Raw genomic sequence first — 24507 nt, 5'->3', positions numbered from 1 at the left:
ACACCGACTGTAGAATTCCCCAGTGATTCTTGTGTGTAGCCCATCAACTTGCAGGTGAACTAGAATGTCCTTTAGAAGGACATTGATTTAAAGACTCTAAGAAATAATCGAGAGTCCACTACTTCCTATGATAATCTGTTCCAATGGTTTATTGCCCTCACCGTTAAACATGCACATCATATTTAGTTTGAAACTTGTTGACTTCAACTTCCAGTCTTTGGCTCTTGTAACATCTTTGTCTGCTAGATTAAAAAGCATCACATCTTCTCCCCCCGTAGGTAATTATAGACTGTGCATCTCTTAACTTTCTCTTTAGCACCTTTGGCTCTCATTGTAAGATGTGATTTCCAGACCTCAAACCATTCTCATCACCCTTCTCTGAACCTAGTTCTCTCAATATTTCACTTCGGAAACTCTGTGATTCTGTGCCTCTTTAAACCAGTTATTTAAAGCTGTTTTTCTTAACATGAAACACTACACGTTTCAGCACTCAATAACAAACCATCAGTGTAAACAGCACCATCTTCCAGTGCCATGCAGAGGACAGCAGCTGGATGGAGAGAAGCAGGCCAAAGCTCAAGAGGGGCAAGATAGAGGTGATACTGATAGGAAGCACATTGAGGAACTCTCCTCTGTTGAGGGCACCTGCCCACTGGTTATAATGTTGCTGCAGGTTACTTTTGGATTTCTCAATGCTATTCAATATGCAAGTATCCATGGCTTTGAAAAATGCCCACTAACCATGCGACTGGCTAGAAGACTGTTGCCCCATCCTATCAGTTATGGCCGTGATGACCTTTTTGTCTGTGACTGCCAGGCTTATTTACTGCAATTCAGTATACCTGGGAATAAAACCACACCCCCTCTAATGACTCGCAATAGCACAAAATGCAGTAATCCATCTACTCAGCAACTTGGTTGCTGTGAATACAGCACCACAGTGCTCTACTCTTTTTGCTGACTCCCCATTGAAAACTGAGTGCCATTCAAGGTACCTTGCCTGATATTCGTTAGATTGAGCACCCCATTGGGTTAGGTCAGCTGAGACATACAGGAATACATGTGAGCACTGGAGATAGTCAGAACTTCAGTGGGAACTGGACCTAGACTAAGGAATTCACTCCTGCAAGAAATAAAAATACCACTGACTTCAGGAACCTAATGCAATCCCAGGTTTTTCAGGTAGCTTTTCCTTGTTGGCCTGTTTGTGAATATCATGTGCACAAGCACATGATCTGTAAATAATATTTACACCCATCTGTGTGTGTGTGTGGGTGTATCTATCTATCTGTAAATAATATTGAAAAAAGTCCACTACCTATCCAAATTTTCCCCTACAGCTGGCAAAGCAAGAGTTTATTTTTGTATTTGTTTTTCTTAGCTACTTAGGCAGGGCTTTAGTATACCATGGCAAAGAAAGCCATATAAGTAGATAGATGGCTATATAGACAGCTGTCTCCACCTGTTTATAGCAGCAATAAATGTGTGGACGCTCTCCTAAAGTTACTAACTCCACAAGGTGTTAACTTCAGAGCTGAGTTGGGACCATTTAAATGCTAACTGTATGGGGATCTAAATACCTTAATACCATCTCCTTATGCTTTTATTGTCTTTCTCCCTCAGGATAGGCTGTTAGCCTAATTCGAAGCAGAATGGACTTTGTCATACTGTCCCAGTGAAAGGAGATTAGGCGGTTTCTACCCCTTCATTCTTAGATTTTTTCCTTTTAATTTCTCACTCTCCTGTAGAAAATGCAATGGAGAATGGGCTGTTGTACTGCACATATCACCTGGTAAAGTGGCTTCTGTGCAGAGGTGAAAGTAACATAGAAGACTTACCAGTACGGGGGCCCGGTGCCTCAGGTGGAAGGGACGGGGCGGGACTGGGCGGGTCAGCCTCCCCAGTCTGTCTGGCTCATGCTGTCTGGGGCTCTGGCAGTGATTTAAAAGGGCGTGGGCTCTAGCTGCTGCTGCGGTAGGGGCGTCGGTGGCCGGGAGCCCTGGGTCCTTTTAAATCACCGGCCCTCGGGGCAGCTGCCCCTTTTACCCCCCAGTTGGTGGCCCTGCTGGTAGGGTCGCTGATGTATGTGTGTGTGGGGATAGGGACAACAATGTTAAAGCACTTAACATCTGCTGCGTATGGGCTGGTACCGGCGGCCTCTTCTTACCGGTACATCGTACCAGCCCATACCAGCCTACTTTCACCCCTGCTTCTGTGGATTCATGGCAATGTCTGCATCTTACCCTGGGGAGCTCAGCAGATACTTGAATAATGCACAGTCTGTTTTAGATCATGGGAGAGGAAGGCTGATTATCAAGTGGAATTCTCTGTCTGCTCTAGTTAGGCAGAATCCCCTGGTTTTTTGTCTGAGCTCCTTGTGCTTACTTACAAGAACAGTGACTTTATTTTCAGGGGTCCTCACAGCAAATTTTTTGGTGGCCACTCTGACAGTTTTTCCTGAAATACTTAATTAACGTTAGGGAAAAGAAATAAATATGTACATTTACATGTGCAAATCATGGTAATTTATTTATGTGATTGTTTGTTTTTTTTGCAGACTCAATAATAAAAATAATGTACAGTTGTCTCTATTCTTTACTGCATCTAAACACAATAGAAACACAAATAAGGTGCTTTGCACGTTCTTGTCTTTTTTGTGTTTCCTTTGCTTTTTTGGTAAAAGGTGGATATCTGTACAACAATTCTGAACTAAATTTAAAAATGCTTTTACATAATAAAGTCTAAATAATAATGAAAAAAACATATCTGCAAATATGTCAAAAAATTTCTCTTTCACAGGCAAAAAAAATCAGTCCAATCCAGTAATAAAAATGGTAATACTGTAGTAACTACAAACATATTCCTGTTATATTGTACTTTACTAATACAGTGTGATAATGAAATTAAAGTTCTGGGTTTTAACACATCCATTGTATGGATCAGACTACTTGCAAAGGTTCAGGAGCTCTTTGAATGGAAAGTCTGTAGGATCTTGGGTCTCCTGTGAAACTAGAAGAGAAACTTTCAGCTTAGCATCAGTGAGGCAGTTTTGGTATTTGTTCTTCAGAAAATGCAGTGCACACAGCACAGTAGTAGAAGAGAGGGACAAGAAAAGAAAAGCAACTTTAGCTCGGGGTTTGTAGATGTCCTCAAACGGGTACACATTACTACAGAACTCCTGTACTGTAATACCAGGCTGATTGAAATATGTTTTCATTCTTGCATTATTGCGCATTTACAGAATAAGGTATTTGAGACTGCTTAAATCTGAAGAGTCAAAGGAAGCTAACCTGTTTTGTAAGGCAGTTAGTTTGTTTGCAGCCAAAAAGCCTCAACCAGAATTCCTGAATGGGTCGGTCGCGAAGGGGTACTGACTGAAAAAGTTTCCCTCACTTAAATGATTTTCAGGATCCTCCAAGAGGATACTCAGATATTCAGTGACAGTGAAACTGAACTTTTGCTGCACATTATTATCCTGACAGCTGAGAAACTGACTAAGCTTCTAAAAAACTGAAAAGTCTCTTTCCTCCTGTAGGGGCTGGATGATGTCAGTGATTGTCTTCCTGAATGTATTAATTACTTCAGTGCTGTCAGATATCGTTATCTGAGGTTTCTGAAGCTCCAGGTTCAAGGAAGCAATCATGGGTAAAAACTCTTTCAAAAAGAGCAAACAGCCGTGTGCTTCTGAATCTTGTAGCTTTTGGGACAGTTCTGGCAAAACTGTGTTCAGAACCTCAACAAGTTCTTCCTGGCTCTCAAATAGCCTCTGTTCACTGTCGTTAAAACGAAGCCAGCAGACCGGGTTGTAATTCAGCAGCACCGTATGTGTCTCACAGCCCGTTTCGCACAAAGTTGCTCATCTCCCTTCATTGACATCGCTGGTGTTGACAGCAGTGATGCACTTTTTCACTACGGATTCAACCTTATCCATGCTTTTCATTGAAGCTTCTTGATGCGCAAAACAGTGAAACAAAAAAAAAGGCTGCTGAGTGCAGCTTTCTTGGAAGCAGTTCACCACCCACCTTGTGCACTTACAAAGCTGCTGTCCTGTCCACTGTCAAGCCACACAGATTGTCAAAGCTAACGCGGCACTCCTCCATTCTTGCCTGGACCCACTGAAAAATGTGTTTGCCAGTTGGCCTATCAATGTGGCTCACCTGACGTAAAATACCTTCAGAAGAACAATGATGATCACAGTCCAAAAAGTGAACACATATGATTACCTTGGGATTCCTCAGGACATCAAGGCTCTGATCCAAGCACAGGATGTAGAAAGGGCTTACTGTGACTTTTTCTGCTGGTTTGTTTTGTAGAAAATTTGCCAGATCTCATGTGCTCCTCTGTAACATGTTGTCGCTCAGTGGTGTATTTTCTGGTTGTACGGCCAGAACAGTTTTCTTCATGAATGCTCCCTTGCTGAATGGTTTTCTTGCTTTCCCCAAAAGTAGTGCAACTTTAAAAGTAGCCACCCATATCTCATCTGCTTTATTAGAAAAAAAAAATCTCTGAGCTGACACTGTTGTTTTTCAAGCTTGTTTTTTGCATTGTTTAACAGCTCGTGCCTCTGAAACTCACCGTGGTAAGTGTTGTTCAACTTCCCTGTGTGAATGCTGTAGTGACATTGCATTGCATACATTTTAATTTGATGCATTTCTTTTGTACAAGCAGCGCACACGGCAACTTGCTCAGAAATGGAATCACAAAACTGCATTTCCTACTGGTCCTGAAATGTTCATTTTTCTTCTTTCTGTGTTCTGCTTTTCTTAGCAGCAGTTGGCTCCTTGGGTACCATCTCTGTATCACATTCAGAGTCATTTTCTGGCACTGATTTTTAAAAAAACTTCCGATATCCACTGGCAATTTTAACTCTTCCACCTTCTGTCATGAACAGTCTCAACCTACCCAAACACCATGCAGTAATCTTCCTGACAGTGACGTTGGCCAATAGCCGTTTACGGAGCTACGGTAGCGTGAGATGTAAACATAGCGATTAGCCAGTGAATATGCTTTGTGACTTGAAAAAAAACCTCATGCCTTGATAGTTCAGCTCTGTCTGTACTGAACAGTAATATTTTGAAGGGAATCAGTGCGCATTATGATTTATTCTGTTTACAAAGCGACATGAATATGTAACAGCGCAGTGATTGTTGCAGCACTTCGGAGGCTGTCAGAAAAATCTGGTGATGCATTTAAGAAACACCGATTTAGGTTACTGAGCTAATGAGCGAGACCAACACAACAGGCCTCAAACCTGTCCTCACAGCTTTCTGGTCAGCTTTCTCTCTGCTGCAGTTTGGGAAAGCTGTGAACTGTTCCAAGTGCTGCGGCTGTTAGCCTGCAGTTTTGGGAAGACGGCACTGCTTTGATCTACACTCCTTTATATTCTGAGTTTTAGCATTGCAACAAAAAAGGCTAGGACCGGAGCTTTTCAAAAGGCCTAGATTCTGCAGAAGCTGGTAGGATTGGCTTCCCCACTCACTAGGGAAATGTTTGAGAGTAGGCAACTAGTTTCTTTCAAGTCCCGCTGGATACGTCTTTCGGTGCCTGTCAATATATTTTTTTGTATCTGTAAAGTGCCATGCAAACCTATGGGACTATATCAGTGTATTGTTTTCAGACAGCACATGAGTCCGTTCTTGTGGTTTTTTTTTTATTAACAGTGCTGTCAGACACCTTCAGGATCCATTTGAAGGCTCTGCTCCACATACATGATAAAGGGACACTTTCCACCTCTTGTTTAAAGGTCAGATTTAAAAAAATGATGTTTGTGCTCACAGACAGGTGTGCAAATTTGTACACTTACCACAGTTGCATCCGTGACTTGTACACTTGTGTGTGCAACTAGGTACTTAGATACCTGCATGCTGGATATATGTGTGCAGTTGTGGTAGGTAGTTGCCCTTGCACATGTAGGTGTGCAAACGTGCATTTTTGTCTGCAGATCTCAGACATTAAATATAATTTGGCTCTGTGAGCTCTAGGAAGCCCATTCTCAAAAGAAACAATTGAGTTTGCTGATTCATTTTCTTCATCTAATTCAGTGACTTGTGGTTTGATTCTTTGTAGCTACTAAGTGGCTCATTTTCTCTAATCAGGTTTGCCATCACCTCTCCAATATTTGCCTCTTGCATGGCAAGCTGCTGCAGAGGCCTTGGATGTCTCCCAAGTTTATAACTGTTAGCAAATTTATCAAGTTTTGAATTTAATTCTCTGCTGCACTTTATTCTTTTCTCTTTCATTAGTAAAGTCTGCACAGAAACCGGTGAGGGTTCCAGGCAAGATGGTACCTTGTTTACTCATATTGCCCACTGGCTTTTCAAACATTTGTTTAGTTTCTCTCAGCTTTTTATCTAATAGAAACTGGCAGATGGCAGGATGGCACTACTGCTCTCCCACTGAGGCAGCAGGGGGAAAGGAGACATAACCTCTCTTCTTCTCTCCTCGACAGGCAATGAGAACTTGTCTCGGTACAGTGGAAATATGCAAATACAGAATTTGATTGCTCTGCCAAATTGTGCTCTGCCAAAATTATGCTGGCAATGTTTATTTCTTTTGGGAACCTGGAGCTGCCAAATAGCTAGTAACTAAAATATGCCTGTACGCCACTGCGACAACCACAGAACATAAATCTAACTATAGAGCTGATGTTACCTCTGCAGGGGTTTTAAAAACCATCCTCTCCATAACCTCCATAGAGATAACTGTTCTTGTTATTTGGATGCAGTTATCCCTGTGAAAGTGTGCTCTGGATCATGGGTATCAGAAGACATTGTAGGTGCTGGTTCAGTGCTAGTCTGTGGCTGGCATTGTGCTGGTGAATACGAGGTCAGATGGCCTTGTGCACCTGCGTAGGTGCCAACCAGAGTCTTATTCTTTGTGCTCCTTGAGCACCAGGGGGCTGATCCAATGGAAGGACTTCTCATTGACTTCAATGAGCTTTGGAGCAGGCCCAGGGAAAGTGAGTCCATAACTGTAGTTACAAAGTAGCAGCTGTGTTAGTCTGTATTCGCCAAAAGAAAAGGAGTACTTGTGGCAACTTAGAGACTAACAAATTTATTTACTCCTTTTCTTTTTGCATAACTGTAGTGGTGCTGGACTTCTGTTAGCCGATGGCCAGGGATGTTTGGTGAGGTGCCAGCTATGCCCGTTTATACCATCCGTGACTTTAACCGCTAGGACGCACTGTCCCTTCGCGGCGGGTAGCCCGGGCTAGGCTGACGGATGCCCCAAGGTCCTAACCACCCGTGACTTTAACTGCTAGAGCTCAGAGCTCCTTCGCAGCGGGCAGTCAACACTGACTGACAGGTGCCCCAATGGCAGCACTAAGAGCCTCTCCACACCCGTGACTTTAACTGCTAGAGCTCAGAGCTCCTTCGCAGCGGGCAGTCAGGATTGACTGACAGGTGCCCCAAGAGTTTGCCCCGTGGAGGCGGCACAACTCAACGCTAGGCTCTTAGTACTCTCACCTAATGGCCAGGCTTTGTAGCCAAAACGGCTGAGGTTCTTTAATTGTGTTGGCTGCTTTACAGTAAACCAGAGAAACAAGTCAGGCTTATGCACAATGGTTACCAAAATTTATTAAACTAGATTCTAATCATGTGGTTACAAAATTGCTAGTGCCTACTTATTTAAATGTAGAGATGTTACACACACAAACAAGTTACAAAACTGAAGCCACAATCCCAAAGAAAGAAAACAAAGTATAGAGCTCTATTTCAAAATATGTGTACACTAAAGATAGGAGATCAGGTGTGGGTGCTTCTTACCCTCCTTGCATCTCTCGATTCCAGCGGTGCCAAGCCAGGATCGGTCACTCAATTCCGCGGAAAGACGAATAAGGGACAAGGCTTAGGGACCCTCTTAGCTGCAGAAGCCTTGGGAGGCTGTCACTTATCTGACCAGCAGATAGATAGTGAAAAGCACTCAAAAATCATGGTGCTGTAGGTCCCCTACTTATACCTCTGTACTCCTTTATTCTCTTTCTCCTTTCTATGCTAAATTGGGGCTGGTCTGTCGGGGTGACGCCAGCTCTCGCAAGAGTAGTTCACACTTGCAAGGGAGAAACAATAAGTTTCGACTACTGGACACTTCTTTTATCAGGGTAAATATTTTCCCACCTAGGATGTTGGTGTGTGTGCATCATGCTGTTTTAGTAAGGGCTAAGAGCCATGTCTGTCACAGGGCCTCTGCCTGCTGTGAGCCTAATCGTTGTATATGTTCCCAGAGGCACATTGTCACAGCACACCTGTGCTTCTCACAGCTTCAAAGGCTGTGCTGGAGTGCCCTGGTGTTTTGGCTCCCGTGTGTTTCCAGCAATGCTGGTCTGAGGGGGGGGGCTGGCTGTCTGGCTACATTCCACCCCCTGATGCACCACACTACATCCCAGATTGCAAGGTGGCGGTGATGCCAGCACCTCTTGCCCTCCTTGGGGAAAATCTAGAAATACCCAACAACCAAATTAGAGGATGAGGGTTCGCGGAATTGGTTAGGATCCCTTTTTAGCTCTAGGTATCTGATTTGTGTGGAGGAAAGAGCAGTTTGAATCAAACGCTTCATAATACATAAAGTTACACAAAAAACAATTACAATAATTAAAATGGTTAAAACAGTATTTACAACTGAATGTAAAAACGGGGAGAGGGAAAATCCCAAGTGTATCCCGTTACATATTCCACAGGCCGTCCCCAAACAGTGCGATGCCATTGTCCCACCCCCCCCCCCCCCCGAGTCAATGCGAGGGTTGGTGGTGTACCATGCTGGTGGTCCCCACCGAAAGATGTCGCTTTTGTTCCACCAATCATTTAGGCTGAGTGGTACAAATTCAATTCCCAGTCCATTGGTTGAATTTAGCAAGGTGCACATCCAGCAATTTGTAGCACCAGCAGCTGAGGCGATGGTTTGGATTGCTCCCCGAAGAGGATGTTCTGGTATTGCCAAGGTGACTGGAGCCAACAGAAGGATCATGAGGGCTTGCAGGAACATATCTCTGGTGGGTCGTGTTCTAGCTAAAAAACTTATTTTAAAACCAAAAGCAAAAATTACACCTGCTATTATAAGTAATAGCAAATATATCAACAGTCCATAGTAGTCTCTAGTGATCAAACAGGTCTGCTGCATAGTCCATTTTGCTGACAGGTTAGCGGGCAGGTTGCTCGGAACCATGGGACCATTCCTGCAATACATCACATGGTCAGCCGGTCTTGGATGCGATCCAAGCCTCTGTAATGGTTATTAGTCTTTTATCAGCATTTAAGGCACTCCATACACCTTTCTCTTTATAGGCGTGCAAAACGCAGGTAAAGGTTCCCAGGGCTGGGTGTTTAATCACAACAGTGTCTCCGGGAGCATACTTGGAACTGTGCAGTGGTGTTCTGGCAGGGGAGATAGCTTTCCCTGTAGGGAAGAATCCCCTGCTGATTGGACTTCCTGTAGGAGTCTGTCTGTTGTTTAATCTCTGCACCACTTCGTCCAGTCTGTCTCCCCATGTGCCATCAGTAGGCTTCAAGTGATTCTTTAGCAACCCATTCCAGCGCTCGACCATGCCATTAGATTGAGGTCGATATGGAAGGTGGAAGGTCCATTGGACTCCATGGTTAAGGGTCCACTCCCTTATAAGTTTATTCTTAAAATGCGAACCATTATCTGATTGGATTTCTTGAGGCATTGGGACAATTGCTGTTAAGCGGTTTAGTCCCATAATTGTGGACAACCCTGTTGCCAATCGGGTTGGATATGCAAAACCAATCCCTGAAACAATTTCTACCCCAGTCAAGATGTATTTCCACCTCTGCCTTGTAGTGGGCAGTGGTCCGACATAATCGACCTGCCAGGTTGCCCATAGTGTTTTTCCATCTCTTAGCCTGGCAAACCTTTGTCCTTCTGCTATATGTTTTCTAGTCTCAGCACAAATAGCGCAGGCTTGCACCAGGTCTCTAGCCTGTCTGTGGGTGATAGGCCACCCCCTGATATGTGCTTGCCGCACTAACTCATCACTTCCTGTGTGTCCTAAATTATCATGTAACCATGAATATAAGCGTTCCCATTCTACTTGTGTGGTAAAGAGCTGGGCAGCTGCATCGGCTAAATTGTTTAACTGTGCAGCTGGGGTATTATTCCTCTGATGAGCTGAGACATGTCCTATAGACAGGGGTTGTTGCAGGGCATGCTGATATAACCACTTCCAGTATTCCAGTCCCCATACTGGTTTACCTCCTATTTCCCAGTGGTTATTTTTCCAGTTAGTGATCCACTGATGGCACCTGCCCATACCGCATAGGAGTCCGTATATACTGCGGTGGCTCCTGCTTCACAGGCCAGTTTAATTGCAGCCAATTCTGCAAGTTGTGCTGACCCATCAATTTCAGCAGTTAGGGGTGCTGCAGAGGTGTCTGCAGGCACTGCTGCAGCTTTTCCCTTCCATTTTCCTTTAACCAGCCTGGCACTGCCATCAGTGAACCATACTCCCTCAGGCTTAGAAGGATCAAATGGGGCAGCATCCTTAATGGGAGACTGCTGTGGAGGTAGGCGGTATTCATCAGGCATTCCTACTTTCCATAGGGATTCCTGAATCATAGTGGGGTTTTGTGCAGTGTCTGCACTACCTACCCTGTGGTGTATGTAAAGTGCCCATCTTTGGACAGTCATTTTTTGTGCTACACCAGGTGGTAACTCTTTCCCTTCCAATATAGGTTTAATGATTGGAAGAGGAGTGTGAATTGTGATGTCCTTATCCTGAGTTAATTCCTCAGTTTCTCTCAAGGCTGTGTAAGCTGCCAGAAGCACCTTCTCATAAGGCGTGTAGTTAGCCTGTGACCCTTGCCATGACTTGGAACCAAACTGAATTGGTCGTCTGGGAGCAGTGTCACTTTCTTGCCAGAGAGCATAAGACATTCCAGTGGCTCCCACAGTTAGGTACAAATGGAATGGGGCTTCAGGATGTATGGGACCCAGAGCCTGATAGGTGTGTATCTCCCCTATCAGTTGCCTGAGGGCTTCCTCATGGGCAGGAGCCCATTCCCAGGCAGCACTTTTCTTTAACAAATTGTACAATGGTCTGGCTATAATGGCAAAGCCAGGTACATATTTTCTCCAAAACCCCAGGGTTCCCAAAATCTGTCTCAATTGATCTTTACTTTCAGGGGAGGGTGCCTGATTTAGCTCTTGCACAGTGTCATTAGGCACAGACCTCCTACCTCCCATCCATACAGTACCTAAGAATTTTATCTCTTGGGAGGGACCTTGGCATTTCTCAGCTGGTAACTCTAAATTAAGGGCTTCTAGTGCTTCTTTGATTTGATTCATAGCCTCCTGTACCTCTTCTGAGGTTTTCCCACCTGTTAAGATGTCATCAATGTATTGCACAGTTTGTATATTGGGTGGCAGTATAAGGTCATCTAGGACCTTTGCCAGTGCCCCATGGCAAATAGTGGGTGAGTGTTTAAACCCTTGTGGCATTCGGGTAAAAGTGTATTGTACACCTTTCCAAGTAAAAGCAAATCTTTCCTGGTCAGCTGGTTGCAAAGGGACCATGAAGAACATGTCCTTTACATCTAATACTGCTAGCCAGGGTTTATCCCAGGTTTGTATGGTGTTTACAATATCTGTTATGCTAGGGACTGCTGCAGTTAATGGTCCAGTGTTACTGTTTAGCTTCCTATAGTCTATAGTGAGTCTCCATTTGCCATTTGGTTTCTTGATGGGCCACACAGGAGAATTAAAGTGAGAGTGGGTACGAATTAAAATTCCTCGCTGTTCCAAATCTTTGATCAGGTCAGTAACAGGGCTTATGGCCTCAGTTGGGACATTATACTGCTTTATGTTTGTTACTGTTGAGGGCGGGAGAGCAGGCGCGCTGCTAAGTAAGTTTACAGAATAGTGGGGAGGGCTTTCCTCTTCCAGGTGGGTGGCATGAGGAACAGAACTGACTCCAAAAGCCCATCTTTCCCCATTAATCCTTCCCTTCTTTCCTCTTAAAACGTCCATGCCCAGTATGTTGGCATTGCCCAAAATCACCTCATATTTTCGGGGCTGATGGTGGGGTTGCAATGGGATATCCAGTTTTATCTTAACTAATGGGTAAGTTATGGTACTGCCATTTACTCCTGTAACAAGTACCTGCTTTCGGCCAGTAAGTGGCGAGCCCTGAAAACTTTCTCGCTTAATCATGGACATTTGAGCCCCTGTGTCCATTAAGAAAGGAACAATGTGTTTGTCATTTACAGTTACATATATCCGGGGGTCTTTTGCTGTTGTTTTCTCCTCTTTGGATTTAAGCTGGTTTATTAGGAGAGGAGATTGACCCCCGCAAGCTAGTTTCCCTGTTCTGGTAACTCTTGCAGTTGCTGCAGCAATGGAGTATACAGGGTGTCTGCAGCTGGGGAAGGAGGAGAGAGCTGCAGAGGTGCACTGGGAGTAGCATTAGTTGTCTCCCAGTCAGCTCTTTTAAAGGTGGTGAATAATTTTAGCCGCTCTGTGGGCAGTCCATTTATCACATCTCTGGGATACCCTAAAGCCAGACATTGTCTCCACAACTTGGCTCTAAGCTCCTTTTCCTCCTGGGTTGGCTCTCGCTTGTTTTTATGTCCTTTAGATGGTGCCCCCTTGTTTCCCTGAAGGGAACGCATCTTAGCTTTGCCTGTCAGTGCTCTGATGTCTCCGAATTCTCTAAAGTATGACACCAGAAGGTTTAGCAGTGCCCGAAAGGTTCTGTTATGTGCTGCAGCTTCTGATCTAAGGGACAGTGCCATAGCCCTATGGTTACTCGGAGCTCCCTTAAGCAGGGGTCTGAGATCATCTACCTTTACCTGACCGTCCCATGGACTTTCATAGGCTAACTCTTGAGGGTTTTGGCCAAGCATGCTAATGACAGCCACAGTTAATAGAGCTGCTTTTACCTCATCTATGTTGGTCCAGTGCATTACTGTGGGTTCATCTCGGTCTGCTGGGTAAATTCCTCTTGCCCATCGACAAGCCAGAGACCAAAGTGTTTTAGGGGTGTTCCCCTCTGAGTGTTCCAGGAATATTCCTGCACCTAAGTTAAGGCGCTCAGTTTCTTGGGCTGTCAGGCGTATATATCCACCCCCAGTGTCCCAGAGGCGGACCAGCCACTCTATTATACCTTCCTCAGGCTTTTTAGCAAAATCTCCCTGGATTGTTTTTAACTCCATGGGAGTATATTGGCGGGTGGTAATTTTGGTAAAGTGTGTTGGAGCTTTACTCCCTTTTCCCTTTTTACCTCCCCTTTTTGTTTTTGAAGAGGTGGATGGATCATTATCATCCCCTTCTTCATCCAGCTCTGCCCCACTCAAATTTCCCTCATGTTCTTCTGATTTGTGATGTGTGATAGCTGGTCTTAATTTTACAGAGGGACCTTCCTCCTCAGAGGAGGGGGACTCATCTGCTGAATCCCAAATGTCTCCATCCCATTCCTCAGGGTCTAGCCAGAGAGCAGTCTCAACCTTAGCCCGGTTGATTCTGCGTGTTTTAGTCTCCAGCTTTTCCCTTCGTTCTATCCCTTCTTTCTCAATTAAGGGAAGTAATCTTTTCTGAAGATGTTCCATATCCCTATTCAGTGTTCTTACTCTGGTATCTAAATTCTGGCATTCCTTGCGCAGTGTGTCCCTTTCCTGTTGTAGCCTATTAAATTCTGTTGCCAGACTATGATAATCTTTACAGGCAGCTTGCCAAATGTTAGTAAGCAGCCATATACAAGCACCTTTTCCTTTCCCTTTCTTCATCTTGCAGGCAGTTCTTCAGTTACAGAAATGCTGCCAGATCTCTGCTGGTTTTCCCCAATATTTCTCCAGCAGTTCTTTGCTCCACAGAGGATTTCCCCATCCCTCTTGGGTCAAACTTTTCTCTAGCTCAGGGAATTCTGTGGTGTTTATCATGACTGGTTTCATTGTGTTACTGTAGTGCAGCCTATATCACAATCCTGTTCGTGACGCCAAATCTGTTAGCCGATGGCCAGGGATGTTTGGTGAGGTGCCAGCTATGCCCGTTTATACCATCCGTGACTTTAACCGCTAGGACGCACTGTCCCTTCGCGGCGGGCAGCCCGGGCTAGGCTGACGGATGCCGCAAGGTCCTAACCACCCGTGACTTTAACTGCTAGAGCTCAGAGCTCCTTCGCAGCGGGCAGTCAACACTGACTGACAGGTGCCCCAATGGCAGCACTAAGAGCCTCTCCACACCCGTGACTTTAACTGCTAGAGCTCAGAGCTCCTTCGCAGCGGGCAGTCAGGATTGACTGACAGGTGCCCCAAGAGTTTGCCCCGTGGAGGCGGCACAACTCAACGCTAGGCTCTTAGTACTCTCACCTAATGGCCAGGCTTTGTAGCCAAAACGGCTGAGGTTCTTTAATTGTGTTGGCTGCTTTACAGTAAACCAGAGAAACAAGTCAGGCTTATGCACAATGGTTACCAAAATTTATTAAACTAGATTCTAATCATGTGGTTACAAAATTGCTAGTGCCTACTTATTTAAATGTAGAGATGTTACACACACAAACAAGTTACAAAACTGAAGCCACAATCCCAAAGAAAGAAAACAAAGTATAGAGCTCTATTTCAAAATATGTGTACACTAAAGATAGGAGATCAGGTGTGGGTGCTTCTTACCCTCCTTGCATCTCTCGATTCCAGCGGTGCCAAGCCAGGATCGGTCACTCAATTCCGCGGAAAGACGAATAAGGGACAAGGCTTAGGGACCCTCTTAGCTGCAGAAGCCTTGGGAGGCTGTCACTTATCTGACCAGCAGATAGATAGTGAAAAGCACTCAAAAATCATGGTGCTGTAGGTCCCCTACTTATACCTCTGTACTCCTTTATTCTCTTTCTCCTTTCTATGCTAAATTGGGGCTGGTCTGTCGGGGTGACGCCAGCTCTCGCAAGAGTAGTTCACACTTGCAAGGGAGAAACAATAAGTTTCGACTACTGGACACTTCTTTTATCAGGGTAAATATTTTCCCACCTAGGATGTTGGTGTGTGTGCATCATGCTGTTTTAGTAAGGGCTAAGAGCCATGTCTGTCACAGGGCCTCTGCCTGCTGTGAGCCTAATCGTTGTATATGTTCCCAGAGGCACATTGTCACAGCACACCTGTGCTTCTCACAGCTTCAAAGGCTGTGCTGGAGTGCCCTGGTGTTTTGGCTCCCGTGTGTTTCCAGCAATGCTGGTCTGAGGGGGGGGGCTGGCTGTCTGGCTACAACTTCCCAGAGTGGGTAGGGGTGAGCACCTTCTTCTGCATCAACCAGTGGTGTCAGGCAAGTGCTGTGTGAGGTATACTCAGTTATAGGGTGGTGCGAGTGCTGCTCTGTCCTGCTCCCTTTTCCCAGGGTACCCAGAGTTATTCTGAAGTCTACCCATAACCCCCTAAAGTATAGCCCATAAGTGCGTAATGCCTAGAATACCTAGACAATGGGAAACTCTGTTTCTCTTTTATAATTTGACTTTTCTCATTTTTTCTCCTTAGGAACAGAGAGAGGGAGTCTGATCTACAGATTTCATAACTGGGTGGATGCTTTGGTGACATCAGTCTTGCCTGTAATCTTCTGTCACTTAACAGAAAGGGTCTCCAGTCAGGAGGGAACAAGTGAGTCATTATTCCACCATACTCTGCCCCACACAATGGAGCACTGAAGATGGGAGGGAGGGTAAACAGTTTATTGGCTGAGGTACTGAGTTTGAGGTGAGCACTAGTCTATATATATGATCTTTAGTTGGCAGCTTTCCTATTATTAACCCAAGTTAACACTTATGTTGTAAATCCTTCATCAGTAGGGCTGAAATTCCGTCCCCCCAAATTAGTGAAGCAGCTATTATTTCTCAACTAATATGGTACAGAAAAATAAAAGTAGCAGTCAGCCGTGAATAAAATTTTAATATGCAGTACTGTATTTTAATGTTTGCCTTTTGTAACTATTACAATATATTACTATACACTGAATGGAATATGGAGGTAATTCCCAGCAGTCTGATTGGACAGCGTACAAGACAGTAGTTCTCTAGAAATGCATTGCACATATCAGAGTTGCTTTACATCTCTGAGTTTTGGAATATATTATCCAGAAGGAGTAAACATTTAGCCCCTTACTGATCAGGTTTTTGTTCTGAACGCAGAGCTGTCCTGTTTTGTGCTTTCTGTTGTCCAGTGCAGTGGATGAAGGTTTTATGGTTGTTCCTTTTTGTGGTTCTACAGAAGTGATCAGTCTCGTGTTACCCAACTTGGGACCTTATCCTTTTTCAGGAGGAAGCTAGTGTAGTTCCATATAATTTGAATGAAAAGAGATGTTGTTTTGTTCCTGACATGGGTAGTTGATGAGTTAATGCTTGACTATCTTTTATACCCAGAGGTGTGAGTAGAAATCCTTTCTTGCCGGTGTGGTACTCATGGGAGGGCCAAAAGGGGGGGACGTGACCTCCCCACATGACCTTCCATGTGACTCCACTCAGCCCGGGGCCCCAACCATCTTCCCGTCCCCTCCGATATCCTCCTTTGTATATACAAACATCAACATGCTTAACTACTCACTTTCCCCCCACATATGTAGTATTAAGTCTGTTTATATGGAATATGGGAGTTGGGTGAGGAGCCATTTCAGCTTATGTATGACTTATTAAAAGACAAATTTTAAGTAGAACTGTATCCTAAATTGCTTTATGGTATTGTACCCAAACATTGCATTTCAATGGGGGATTCAACTTCCTTTATAGGAACAGACTCCTGAAACACTCACCAGTCCACAAAAGTTGTCCATAGTTATGTAAATAGTTCCGTTGTCTTCCGTGGGATTGATCAAATGATTACAGGTTTACAGGATTAGGTTCCAAGTTTATAAATTTTTCTGGATGAAATTGACAATGCCTGAGCTGTCAGATCAGAAGGAGCTTCATTCAAATAAAGGTGGGCAGATGTGTGATAAGTCTTAGCTCCGTTGCTAAGATCAGGAACATATTTTCAGCAAAGTTCTTGGCAGATTCCTGAGGCGGCTAGTTTAAGGCCGTCAGTGTCCGGCATTATAATCTTCATTTACAGTTCTCTCACCCACAAAACTGGAAAATGAGGCATTTGTTTTCTTTGTTTTGCTGCTCCAGTTCCAGTTAACAAAATGCATGTTAGATTAGTTTGGCTGCAAAGAAGAATTCTACGTTTACACTGGGGACAACACCTGATTCCTGTCAGGCTGCAGAACTGGGCTGACATTAGAATCCAGACATCCTTTGGTTAGTGCAAGTAGAGGCATTCCTCTAATGATTTGGACTTGATGTGATGCTGTATGGATGTTGTGGATAATTCAGACCAATAGGGAGAAACAGAATAAAAAACACTGTTTAAACACCTTCCATCCCCCCTCCACCTCTTCCCTTTTGAGGACTCCTGACCAACATAACAGCACAATACATATGCTAACAAACTTAAACAAAACCTTTGTTTAAGTTTGTTAGCATATGTATTGTACTGTTAAAACCACTTAAAGAATTAATTCCCTCCCTAACCGTGTTCTGCTCCTTTAATGAGCAAAGTGCAGCCCCATTCCCCCCCCTTCCAGAGTGTGGGGGCTAGCCTCATGTCTTTCTGGTACCTCGTACCTGCTAAAAAATCTCTTGCCAGTTCTGCGTACTGGTGGGTACCTCCTATTTGCACTCCTTTTTATACCTGATCCTGCAACCAAGAAATGTGGGCCTACTCCTGGTGCCTGCAAGAAGTCTTGGGGCTGTGTGAGGGGCGGGGGTTGCTGCAGGGATAGGATTGGCAGGATCAGGGGCCTATTTTGTATTTGTTAGCCTGCAACTTCTTTTTTTCTCCTGTAGAGACTCAGGATGACATAGACATCAAGGGGTTCTGCAGGTCAGAACTGAGGTGCATTGCCAGAGGCTGAGCTGTCTGGAGAAACTTATATAATGCCTGCACTGTGCCTGGCTCCTTATGGTGTTAGTTTTCCCAGCAGGATACCTGGTTGGTGTTTGATGGGTCTTGCATACTTATGTTGGATTCATTTTGGGGAGTTCTGCTTTAAACCTTGCAATCCATGCCTGGTGTAAATAGTGCAGGATTGTTCGAAATGTTTGGCAACCTTTGCATCTTTTTTTAATTTTAAAGAAGCAATTCTTCATCCCTGATCATTAACCTTTAATATATCTGAAGAAGCGTTAATGAAGAGCAGCCTGAATACCACAAACCACATATTACTATTGGTTGGATCTGGTGCAAGACTTCTGAACTGAAAGGCAAAAGTGGTGGTCAAGGTACTGGACTGGGACAGGACTTGGGAGATCTGGTATTCTTTCCTGGCTGTGCCACAGACTTGCTGTGTGACCTTGGCAAGTTGCTTAACGAGACACTGTCAACCTGAACAGTCACTTTTCAGTCTCTGATAATGAAAGTATTCATATAAAAATAACCTAACATTCTCCAGAATTACTTCCCACTAACTTATAGCTTATTGGCAGAATTTTCCCTTGAAATTTCTTTTTCAGTTGGCACAATGCAGTATTATCTCTCTTCTTGGCACCCTCACTCCTGTGGGGAAAAGGAAGGTGTTTCACATTATGTTATTGTTATTATTTTTTTGCCCAAGTTTCTAGGATGGGGGAGGAGAAAAGGAAGCCAAATCTGTTTTACCAGAGCCAAGCAAATTATTTACAGAGAATAATTTTAATGAAGTTAGCCTCCTCCCTTTTGCCTGTGGAATGTGCGTAAGGCAGGGGCAGTAGTGAGAGATGAGGGAATGGCAACTCAGAGGAGGAGAGAGAGCTGTGTTTGAAGAACACCACTTTAAGAGTGATGCATGGGTGAGTGGGGGCTGACTACATAGACTGCTCAGGACAATATGTCACTGCAGATGAGCTGATTACTGTGAGAACCTTCACTTTGGAATTTCCTGACTCTTAGGGTTTAAATTCCTAAACTTCATGCTGTTGGTGCTTGGTTTTTGTCTCCCTGCCTTCCTCGTCCAGAGAATAAATAGCTTAGATTCTGGCAGGATGAGCAGTGCATCTATTGCTCAGGTAGCCTGAAAGATGTAGATTGATATTTGGCTTCTGGTAATGAAATGAAAAGTGTTTTACTTATGAACCTCAGCAGTATGCTCCTTACAGCCAAGTTTCAATTGAATGAGTTTATATGAATTTATGCTTTATCAGGGACTTCATTCACAGAAGCCAGGATCTCAAAAGTCAGGGTGAGTCTGAATGGAAGGTCAGTCATTTTAGGACACTTCTAATCTTTCCAACCCTAGCCAGGATCAGAAGTGGAAGTACTGAAATATTGTGACTTGCTGTGATCTGGTCTTTCTGTCAGTGGGAAAAGGCTTGCCCTAGTGAAATGTACAGGCCAGTTGTTAGTTCAGAGTTCTTGTGAGCATCTGGTGCTTTTGAGGGTCACATTTCTCTAATTTACATTGAGTCCAGTTGTTAGCACACTAGCCTGGGACTTGGGACACCTGGGTGCAATTCCTACCTCTATCACAGACTTCCTGTTGACTGTGCTTAGCCTCTCTGTGCCTCAGCTCTGTGCAATGAGGATAATATCACTGACCTTCCTCACAGGGTGTTGTGAGAATAAATACATTAAAGATGGTGAGGCACACTGATAACGATGGTAATGGGGTCCCACATTCATCTAGATAGATGAATAGACAAAGTATCATATGCTTGATGCTTAGAAATCTTGAAATTTGTTCAGATAGAAAATAAATGGCGAGCTTCACTATTTCTTTTCCTTCACAGCATCTTGGATTTTACATTGTATGATGACAGTGAGCAATGATAACTTTTATCAAAGGCCCTGAGTGGTCCTGCAAAGACTCATGTGTGTGATTAGCTGTACACATGGGAGTATCCCATTGTCTTTCGTGGGACTTACCCATATGCATAAAGGTAAGCATGTGCATAATTCTTTGCAGGAAGCCCTAAGATGGTAGTTCTGGCCAAACTCTCTTGTCAGATATGAACTGGGCAGCTTCTGTTAAAGTTAGTACAAGTCATGGATGTGATTCTGAAAGCAGAAGTTGGCCATAAGGGTAAAAGTGCAACTGCATGCAGAACATCTTTGATTACTTTTGGAGAACCTGCCTCCACAATCCCTTCAGTAAATTAAATTGACTGGATTTCAGTAACCACAGGCTTTTTAATCTAACCTTGTTTGTGCATCTTTCATTGCAATTGTCCTCAGCATCTGGTTGCATAACTAAGATAAGTCCTTCAGTTTGTGCAGACAGGCGTACTGGGGCAGTTGTTTGACTGCCTTCAACTTAAGAATACCCCACTGACTACAAAGCATTTGAATAGTATGCATCACAATCTTGAAGCTATCTTTAGGAGTTGCTTAGATCATCCACCTTAAGGGCACCCTGTATGGGCTTCATACTCTGGCTGCATCTTCAACCCCTACAGCCTTTTTTCTTGGCCCAATGGCAGTATGTCCCCTTGTTCAAAGAATATCCCTCCATTTGTACAGTCCTTCCTAGCCTTATGGGCCCACCTGCCCCACATGTCTCCCTATGAATCCCACACTCTCAGGCTCCTCTCAGCTCAAGTAGTGGTCCTTTCCCATGCAGAGGCTAAGCATCAAACTTTGAGAATACTGGGCTCTGTGTACTTGGGACCCCCATTCCTACACGTCTGTATTAATGTGATACAACAATATATAAACAGACTGAAGGGAGTTGTACTCCTCTCCTCCTCTATGAATCTGGGACTCTGAGCTGAAGCCTGTCTTGTATCCTTACAGTGGTTGATCATAGGATGGAAGAGGGATGTATGACAAGGGAAAATTACTCACCAGTAATTCCTTTCGTCATCTTTCTCTCATTCTTTCCTCACATCACACATTCTGCTCTCTTCCCATCTGCCTTCCTCCCTCCTATATTTTCTCTATCCTCCTTTCTTCCTATCACTCTGGACGTTTTCTAACTGCCAAGAAGGCAGTGGGCTGGGGCCTTATATACTGTGCTTGACTGTCAGATATTCTGCTTGCTTGCTTCTGGTAGGTGGAGCCATGATACTTGAATGTCTCTGTTCAGAGGATGGGGAGACACAGGGTACAAAGCAAGGAATTAGCAGTAAGTAATGTTGTCTTGCTTGTCACAGCAGATTGAACACTTATCTGTAGTGCACTGTGGAGCATGCTGGTTGTATTTTAATCTCATTTTAAGCCTCTTTTCCACTTGAAGGGGAGCAGGGAACCCTTCAGTTTCTCCTAAGCTTGTTAGGTTTGTTAGTCTTATCTGCATACGCTGCCATCCAGCACTGTTATATATGTTGTTCATCACAACGGTAGAATGCTATAGGGCTCGCTGCTGTTTCACTAAAAACTGGTGCTCTTGAAGAATGCGTCCTTTTAGTTCTTTCATATTCATAGAATGGCATTTGGATATCTAAGGTTTTTGCATCATATTCCGCTGAAATGGTTTAATTTCCCCAAAAATACATATCTTGGATGTTGATAGCATCTTTTGTGTAAGGATAAGCTACATGAGAGAGATTGCACTGGAATGAATTATAGCAGTCTGAAACATTTCTTGTTCTGTCCTAGCAGTTGCCATAATGAAGGGCGGAGAGTTTCCTTGATGCTCTTGATATTTGTAGCTTTATTATTTGCTACAGTGCCTGGTGTCCACAGACCACTTCCCCTGCAGTCTTTTGTTGAGACAACCAGAAGTAATGAAGGTGTACATCTGAACCGTGTGGAGGATTTCAAAAAAATACATAAAATGTGAACACAATCCATGGAGTTTGCTTGCTTAAAGACAGGCCCAGTCTACCCTACAAATACCACAATATCAGGAGATCTGACTATAAGAAGGTTCCATTTTGTAGAGCAGGCAGCACCTTAACAACGTTAACTGTATTAGTGTCTGGTTAAAACTGAGAATTTAAATGCTTGTGTGCACACACAAAAGGAAATGTAAAGGTTTATCTTCTCTGAGTAATGGTATCCTGTCCGCAGGACATAGCTGTGTATTATTAGTTGAGCTGTTTAAATTTATGCTGTAAGTATTCACAAATGCCTCCTATGCTAAAAGAACATTAAGGTTGCAAAATCAAACACTCAAAAGTTAAGAAATGCCAGAATTCAGATTGCCTGCGCACCCTTAGTTTTGGCCCCTTTGTGCATATGCACGATAACATTCTTTAATTACATAATCACTTGCTATTTTTTTTCCACAAAAGCCCTCCCTCATTCAGGGCACATAATGGATGGTGCTTTCTCAAGGAGCAGCTCTTAAATAATTTTTTATCCTCACTGTTCAGTGTGTGGCCATAGGCCTTATTTACCGCTCTCTATTCAAACCTTGCTCTGAAGACAGAAATATTAATTTCTTCCGGGGCTTTTCTATGACACTCATCGTTATACTACCTGACAGCTTCACAGACACTGATGAATTTATTTTCCCAACACCCCTTAAGTGTAGGGGGTGGGGTGTTATCCCTTTTTATGGATGGGAGCCAAGGCACAGAGAAATGAGGTAAAAAGTGTTAACTGTTTTGGGGTGCCCTGTTTGAGATGTCTAGGACCTGATTTTTCAGGGTACTTTGCATTATATAGCAGTTTATATGTTCAAAGCACAGCTTCCATTGTCTTCAGTTGCAGCTGTGAGCGCTCGGCACTTCTGCAGATCAGATCCCAGGGTCTAAAATCAGACATGTAGAAAATGAGGAACACAGTTAAAAATTTGGTTTAAGTGACTTGCCCGGCATCACATAGGAACTCTGCGGCAAGGCAGGGTTGAATCCAGTTTTCCAGGGCAGCATTCAACTGCCTTAACCATGACACCATCCTTTCCCTTTCTGCAATCTCTTGCCTCATTCACGACACATTTTCCAACTTCTACAAAAAATGAAGCAGGGGTTCTACAGACAACTGTTGTCTTCACTACACAGCTTTGATTCATCCCCAGTGTGGGCCCATCCAGCATGCTGAATGTGCCAGGGGTCCTGTGGAAAAAATTGTATATACCCATGTAATTATAGTTCGTATTATAATGCACACAAAAGGGGGCCATAGTAAGATTGCGCAGATAAACTTAATTAATTGTGCTAAGCACTGTACAAACAGAGAACTAAAAGTTGGTCCCTGCCCCAGAGAGTTGACAATCTAAGTGACTAATGTTATTCTTCAGTTTGCAAATTATAAATCTCAGTGTGTTAAAAAAAATTGTGCATTCACTGCTGGTGCAAAGGATGGCTTAAAACTGTCTCCAGTTTTCTTAACAAGCAGGAGTTTATAGCCAGAAAGCTTGGCTCAGAACAAGTTGTGCAAATAGGCACTCACCGCAGTTGGTTACAAATCAAGAAGTGTGTGTGGAGGAAGCGGGGGTAGGGTCAGGAAAACTCTTCCCACTAGCTCTTTACTGATCCTGGCCCCTGTCGTCTCTGCACAAGAGTCTGTGCTAGCTGCCTACAGCCCTGGGGCAGCAGGAATCCTTGCAGACCTGTGTGATGGTTCCCAGTGCAGCTTCACCTTCCAAACACTAATGCGTGGGTGGGGCTGCAGAGGCTTGGCTGCTGTCTTCCCACTTCAGCGGCCTGATGAGGGGTGGAAGGCTCTTCAGGCCGATGGGCCCTATTCATGGCGGATTGCTCTGGAGCTTGGTGGTGGGGAAAAGGGCTATTATGTTGCCTTCCCTGCTGTCCCTTATGCTAGGACCCCACATCCCAAATGAGACTTTGAGGCAGGCCCCACTTCCCTCAGCTGTTGCTCCATGAGGACCCCACTGATACATATGGCTGTGTGTGTGTGGAGTTTGGGATTCTGCCTCCTGGAGAATAGCCATGGCTGGGTGGCTCTGTGGAGACACTGCCATACTCTGATTCCAATTGGACTTTGGAGGTACTGGTAGAGCTTTAGTCAGGGTCCATCTGCATTAAGTGGGAGGATCAGGGTTTGGCCCATACAGTGTTTCTTCTCTGAAAAGCCTATCCTAACTAAAGGTTCATTCTTGACGTCACCTCAGCTGAGTAGTAAACACACCATTGCTTAAACTATAGTGCAAGTCAGGTGGGATTTGCTGGTATATCTGAAGGCAGAATTTATCCCGCATGTACCATTAGAGTCCCAAGATACGGCAAAGTTTTGGCCAGGATGAAAAGACAGATTGTTCTCGGCTGGACCAGCAGATATGGAATTGCCACCCAAAGAAAACAGGGTAACTTCTGCTGCCTTTAACAACACACAAGGATCTACCTGCTTTTCCAAGTTACGTACTTTTAAACACATAGGGCCTCATCCAAAGCCCACTGAAGTCTCTGGGAGTCTTTCTGTTGACTTCAGTGGGCTTTGCATCAAGCCCAAAGTGAAGTATTTCTTGAAAAAAGGCAGAGGCAGGGTGTGTACCACAGAACCTACTCCTTCCCCTTTTGTGTTGGCCAGTTTCCAGCCGTTGCTGCATTGAACCAATTCTTCATGGACATTAAGGTTGTTTTTCAGGGACTGATTCTTCAGTACGAAGGAATGCTACGGTGGTGCTGTAACCATTTTATTGTGCAGTGATGTATTTAATACTCTA

General features: G+C 44.1%; 1 protein-coding gene and 1 long non-coding RNA gene across 21 annotated transcripts in view; one reads left to right on the top strand and one right to left on the bottom strand.

The window, feature by feature from the left end:
* Positions 1-24507, top strand: part of ST6GAL1 (ST6 beta-galactoside alpha-2,6-sialyltransferase 1) — a 256245-nt gene that overhangs the window by 14543 nt on the left and 217195 nt on the right. For 13 of the 20 annotated variants that reach the window (XR_006284034.1, XR_006284037.1, XR_006284036.1 and 10 more), the window contains one exon: positions 15471-15590. The exons of 4 other annotated variants lie outside the window; for them this stretch is intronic. The gene's annotated coding sequence lies outside the window, so the exon portion shown is untranslated. Of the gene's footprint in view, positions 1-5660; positions 5744-15470; positions 15591-20984; positions 21061-24507 lie in introns of those variants that run through there. 3 more of the 20 variants (XM_043522954.1, XM_043522953.1, XM_043522961.1) reach the window with 2 other exon arrangements.
* Positions 8815-14677, bottom strand: LOC122461832. The gene is made up of 2 exons (XR_006284041.1): positions 14619-14677; positions 8815-9013 (listed from the first exon to the last, which is right to left on the bottom strand). It is a non-coding gene; the product is annotated as an uncharacterized LOC122461832 (long non-coding RNA).

This window comes from Chelonia mydas, chromosome 9 (assembly GCF_015237465.2).
Source record: "Chelonia mydas isolate rCheMyd1 chromosome 9, rCheMyd1.pri.v2, whole genome shotgun sequence".
NCBI lineage: Eukaryota > Metazoa > Chordata > Testudines > Cheloniidae > Chelonia > Chelonia mydas.
Note: the sequence above shows the minus strand (reverse complement) of the source record. Positions and strands in the feature narration are given on the sequence as shown.